The sequence below is a fragment of the Perognathus longimembris genome, chromosome 25 (assembly GCF_023159225.1).
Source record: "Perognathus longimembris pacificus isolate PPM17 chromosome 25, ASM2315922v1, whole genome shotgun sequence".
Classification (NCBI taxonomy): domain Eukaryota; kingdom Metazoa; phylum Chordata; class Mammalia; order Rodentia; family Heteromyidae; genus Perognathus; species Perognathus longimembris.
In genome coordinates, this window is record NC_063185.1 from 34,366 (window position 1) to 40,000 (window position 5,635).

At 64.8% G+C, this 5,635-nt stretch overlaps 1 long non-coding RNA gene across 2 annotated transcripts in view; it reads left to right on the forward strand.

Annotated features, from left to right (window-relative positions):
• Window positions 1–5,296: 5,296 nt before the first annotated feature.
• Window positions 5,297–5,635, forward strand: part of LOC125342161 — a 5,076-nt gene continuing 4,737 nt past the window's right edge. For both annotated transcript variants that reach the window (XR_007209154.1, XR_007209153.1), the window contains exon 1: window positions 5,297–5,363. This is a non-coding gene — a long non-coding RNA (uncharacterized LOC125342161). The remainder of the gene's footprint in view (window positions 5,364–5,635) is intronic.

Genomic DNA, 5,635 nt, shown 5'->3' on the forward strand with positions numbered 1-5,635 from the left:
CTGGATTTCCACTCACTCCCCGCTGCCCCCCTCCAAAGGCACGGCACGTGAGTGGCAATGCAGTTGACAAGTGTCATACTGCCCACCGACCCCGCCGCTTACTCGTGTGTGCACAACTGCTGCGGAAACTCCAGCCGCCGCCGCCGCCGCCGCCGCCGCCACGCACCGCGCGTCCCCGGAGGCTTTGTGGACCAACTCCACCGTACCACCAGTGCTGCCGGGAATCGAACCTGTCAGGGTCTTCTTACTTGGCTGGCAGGGCGGGCTGGCAGCGCTTTCATTTGAGCCGTGCCTCCATCCTGAAACATATGCCTGTATGATTTCAATTCATTGCCCCTTGCCCCGAATCCTGCTACAGAGGAGCCGATTAGAAAAGCCTAGCTGTCCGGACCGAAGTCGGAGCACATGGAGGAGAGGTTGGGCAGGGCATAGTGTAGTTCCACCCCTCCCCGTTCCCCAGCAGCTGCTCTGGTTTGGTTTGGTTTAACTTTGATTTTTGTTCCTTTCCTTTTCCTTTTCCTTTTCCTTTTCCTTTTCCTTTTCCCTTTCCTTTCCTTTCCTTTCCTTTCCTTTCCTTTCCGTCTGTCTGTCTGTCTTTCTCTCCTCTCTCTCTCTCTCTCTCTCTCTCTCTCTCTCTCTCTCTCTCTCTCTCTCTCTCTCTCTCTCTCCCTCCCCCCCCTCCCTTGTGCCAGTAGTGGGACTTGGGACTCAGGGCCTGAACAATGTCCCTCCCTGGCTCATTTTTTTGCTCAAGGCTGGCACTCTACCTCTTGAACCACACAGTGCCACTTCTGGCTTTTTATGTAGTGCTGAGGAATCGAACCCAGGGTTTCGTGCATGCTAGGCAAGCACTGTACCACTAAGCCACGTTCCCAGCCCTTTCCTTTGATTTAGTGATGGGCGAGTACACACGTTCTCCCCATCTTGTTTTCAACTTTCTCCGTGGGTTTTCAGACTTGTGCTGTGAGTGCGTGACCTGCGCACCTACTCTGTGTTTGTCAGAAGAAGCCTCTCTGTGTTCTCCCTCACTCCTTCCCTCCCTGCCTGACCCCCTCTTTCTTTTTTCTTTCTCTCTTTCCTTCTTTCTGCCGTTCTGTCTTTCTGTCTGTCTTCCTGTCGTCCCGGTCTCCCGCGCTCACCTCCCCGCTCTGCTCTACCCTCCCCTTTCCCTGTCTGTGCGGGTTTATGGTTTTCCTGAAAGGACCCTGCGAAGTTTGGGGACGATGTTCGTTGGCTCCTTCATCAACTCATCGACGAAGGCCTCCGTTCTCTCTGGGAGACGTGCTCGCTCTCGGTCTGGTCCGCTATTCTGCTCCCTCCCTCCTTCCCTCCCTCCCTCCCTCCCTCCCTCCCTCCCTCCCTCCCTCCCTCCCTCCCTCTCTCCCTTCCCCGTTCCTCCCCTTCGATATTGGATATTGACTGAGTTTGCAGGCAGGCAGGCAGGCAGGCAGGCAGGCAGGCAGGCACCTCCTGCTGCCCGACTGGGCTTAAGGTGTTATCGGAGGGCTCCTGGCTTGTGACCTTACCATCCGTGGAAACCCCCCCCCCCGCCCCGCCTCCCGGATCTTTCCCGTTTCTCGTCCGTGTTCTCGGGCTTGGGCCGCTTCGTTCGGGTGAATCCCGTCCCCGTTTCACTTTCAGTGGTGGTGGCGGCGGCTGCTCGATCTAAGTCTAGGTCTCCGGTGGTGCTTGTGCCGTTCTGGGTGTTGCAGAGGGGGTCTGGCTGCGGGTCCCGACCGTGGGCCGTGGGGATGGGGGGAGTGCGGAGCCTCAGAGCCGGCCGGCAAGAGCCAACTCGCCGGATTCGGTGCAGGGAAGGCGGTTGTCGTGCTTCCTCTGGCGTCCGCTTGTATATGACAGTCCCCTCGTCCTCCGCAGCCGAGCGAGCGAGTGAGCGAGCGAGGGCGGGCGTCTGGTGTAGAGTGTCGGCAGGAGGGGCCGCCTCTGCCGGGTGCCGAGTACGACTTTGACCGCGGCGGCGCTGCGTCGCCCGGGCCGCTGTTCGGTCGGAGATTGCACCTGCAGGAGAGTATGGGGTTGGGGTGCGTGTCACCGCTCTCCCTGGCCGAGGGTGCCCCTTGGGTGGTAGCTCTGTTTGGTCGACCAGTAGTCCCCTCTGGGCCCCGACGCCTTGCTCTCCACTTCTTCACCTAGGGAGGCGAACCAGCCTGGGGATCCGGCAGCGTCGGACTGCTGGTCTCTTGGGCCTCGGCCCCTCTCACCCTCCCTTCCTCCCCCCTCTCCCGTGGGGGAAGCCAAGCCGATAGGCAGGCGCGGATCGGGCGGCCCCGGCCGCGGACCCCCGCGCAGGGTGGCCGTCGGAGCCCCCTCCGAGTGAAGTGCCTCTCGCATGCCGGGCGCGAGGGCTTCGGCTGTCGGCCACGCATGGTCTCCGGCATCCCCGGCGGCCGGAGGCCTGCGTTCTCCGCGCGAGAAGCCTCGGGAGCGTCCGAGGCGAGCCTCCCGAGCGCGAGCGGGGCCCCTGCCTAAAGGAAAACGGACACGGAGAGGACGACCTCGGGAGTCAGGGAGCCGAGCCTGCCTGCCCCCGACTCCCGCCACCTTCCGAGTACCGTGTGGGTGCGGGCAGCCGGGTCCCCGGCCCCGGGCCCGTGCGTCTGCCGGTGAGGACGACCCCTGCCCACCCGTGTGTGTCCGGGGCGTGTGCGCCTGCGTGCCCGAAGTAGTGGGGCAGGTGTGTGCCCCCTACCCGGCTCCTGCTCCCGCTGTTCACGTCTGCCTCCTTAAGTCTAGTCCCCGACGCCTCGCCCTCCTGTTCACTTAGGGAGGCGAGCCAGCCTCGGGAGGCGGCAGCGCCGGGCTGGTCCCCTCTTCGGCCTCGGCCCCTCTCAACCCTTCCTTTCTTCCTTCCTTCCCTCTTGGCGACCTCGGGAATCGGAGCCGAGCCTGCCCCGAGTACCGTGTGGGTGCTGGCGTCCCGGCCCCGGCCCCGGCCCCGGCCCCGGCCCCGGCCCCGGCCCCGGCCCCGTGCGTCTGCCGGTGACGACGCCCCCTACCGACAGTGCCATAAAGCCGTGCGTGACCGGGGCGAGTGCGTCTGCGTGCCCGAAGTAGTGGGGCAGGTGTGTGCCCCCTACCCCGCTCTCGCTCCCGCTCTTCACGTCTGTCTCCTTGTGTGGTCGACCAGTTGTCCCCGCGAGTTCCGTGTGTCTCTCTGATGGGGAGGTGTTGGGGCCAGATGTGCCGGGATTTGGTTCCGAGGGGTCTGCGTCGTCATTGAGTTACCCCCCCCTTGCCAGATGACCTGCTTTTCGTGTCTCGACGTGGGGTCATTGTACCTGCAGGAGTGTGCTGACACGCTCTCTCTGTGGCTGTCAGCGGGCACTTTGGGGTGCTCTCTCGGATGCTGTGTGCTGGGGCTTTTACCGGCACTTACTTGTGCCTCCTTGCCGCCGTGTCCCCATGGGCTCCCGCCGCCCTGAGCAGGTCCTGTCCTTGTGGTGGCTCGTGGTGCTGTGTGGCTGGTTGGTTGTTGCGGTGCCTGCCACCTGCCAACGGGGGTGGTCTTCCCGCGACCTTCGCCGGGCCGGGGGGCCGGCGTTTGCCCCCTCCGACAGCTTTTCTCGCCTCTTCTGCTTTTTGATTCTTGCCCGGTCCTCGGGGTCCCGCCCTCCCCTCTTCCCGAATGTGGGGGGGGGGCTCCGGGTCGGATAGTGGCATCCCTATCCCGCTGCCTGGGGCTTTGTCCCCTCGGCAGAGTTTGGGACAGAGAAAGCAAGAGAAAAGGAGCCCAGGAGCTTTTTGGTTGGGGGGGGGGGCCCGGTGGGGCATTTCCTCTACCTGAGGAAGTCGGCCACGCCTAGTGGCAAGTACCTGCTTGGTCCTCCGACCCTCATCCCGTCGGTAGTTTTTTCTTTCTTTTCCCTCCCTTGCCTGGCGCTTTTTTTGGCCTTTCCCGCCCCTCTTCCCGAGTGGGGGGCACCCTTGTTTGATGAGCCGTGTGCGCCTCGGTCCCGCTCGGGGCGCGTGCCGCTGGGCGATTTTTTTTTTTTTTTTGGTGATGGCAGAGCCTGGAGTGTCCCTGCCACTTCCCCGAGTGCCTTTGGGCCTCCTTGGCGTTGGTGTAGCTGCTTTTGGGGGGGGGTTGGGGCCCTGCTTGCTCCGCTCGCTCGTTTTTTTTTTTTTTTTTTTCCCTCTGCTTCTTGTTGCCGCCGTGCCCTTTTTTGTGTGGTACCTGGCTATGATGCTTAAGCCAACCTCGGCCCTCTCTGAGACAGAGGGCGTGCGCTCCTTGGGCACGCCGCACTCCCGAGTGCTGCGCTGCGGGTGGCTGGCTGCTTTTTCACTTCCTCCCGCGAACATGTTGATCGATGTGGTGGCCTTGCGATATCCTTCGGGCCCGGGCCTAAGCTGCGACAGACGAGGGACGGACGTTCATGGCGAATGGGACCGCTCTTCTCGTTCTGCCCGTGGGCCCCTCGTCTTTCCGCCCCGCCAGGCGGTGGTGTGCGGGAGGCAGGGGTGCGGCCTCCGGGCCCGACTTGCGCTCTCCCTGCCCTTGCTGCGAGGTCGGGGACTTGCTCGCTCGTGGAGGGTGGCACTCTGATCCCGTTCCCCTCCTCCTGCGGCTTGTCCTGCCGCGGGGTCGGCTCTCTCCGCGGAGAGGGAGGGCCTGTGCCCCGTGTGCACGCCCGTGCGGTGGCTCGAGAAGCCACGCGCAGCGTCCTGTCCTCTTGCGGTGCTCCTGGAGCGCTCCCGGCCGGTCTGCGAGGTGCCCGAGGCTGAGTGGTGGTGTCGTTTCCCTTCCCCGGCTGGCTTCCCTGTGCCGGCCGTGCCGCCCGTGGCGTGTCCCGGCTGTCCTTGTTTGTGGGGCTTGAGCAAGGGAGGTCATCGCCGAGCCGATGACATTCCAGGGGGTCGAGGCGGTCCCGATGGGGGGCATCCTTGCCTCTCGCGCCCGTGGGGCGCTTCTGCCGCGTTGCCGGTGCCGCAGACCCCCCCTCCCGCCTCATTGTGGACAGGCGCCTTTGGTGGTGGCGCCGGCGGGTCCCGTCGGGCAGGGTGCGTCCCGCCCTCAGGGTGAGAGAGTTCTCTAGCGATCCTCCCGGAGCTTCTTTGCCAGGGGGCGGTGTGCTGCGGGGTTGGCGTGGGCTGCTCCCGATGGGCCCCCGCGGCTCGGCCGCCACCCCTGTCTCGCTCTTCCCTCTCGAGCGTTAACGGCCGCCGATGTCGTTAAAGGTGTGTGCCCGCGCCTCCCCTCTCCGACAGGGGGAGGATCCCGGGGGGCCTCTCCCGGGCCCGGCGTCCTTGGGCGGTGTGGTGTGCCGCGTTGGGGGTGTACCCGGCTTCCCCCACCCTCCTGCCGTGCGCGGGTCGGGCCCGAGTTGCCTGTCGATGCGAGGGTGTCTGTCGTTCCCCCTCCTTGAGCTTACGGGCCTCCGCGCCACCTCCGTGTGCATCCGTTGGCCTTCCGGGCCGTTGGCGTCGCGTGTGCGCGGGTTCCGCGGTGTCCTGGGGCCCGCCGGGCCGCGGTTGGTTGCCCCGCCGGGTGGTTTTCCGCCCCACCGGGAGCCGGGGAACTCGGTGTGTTGTGGCCTCTGCCGGGGCAGCCTGAGAGACGAGGTGACATGTGGAAAAGTCCCGGCGCGTGAAAAGGGTATGCGATGTGCTGGCA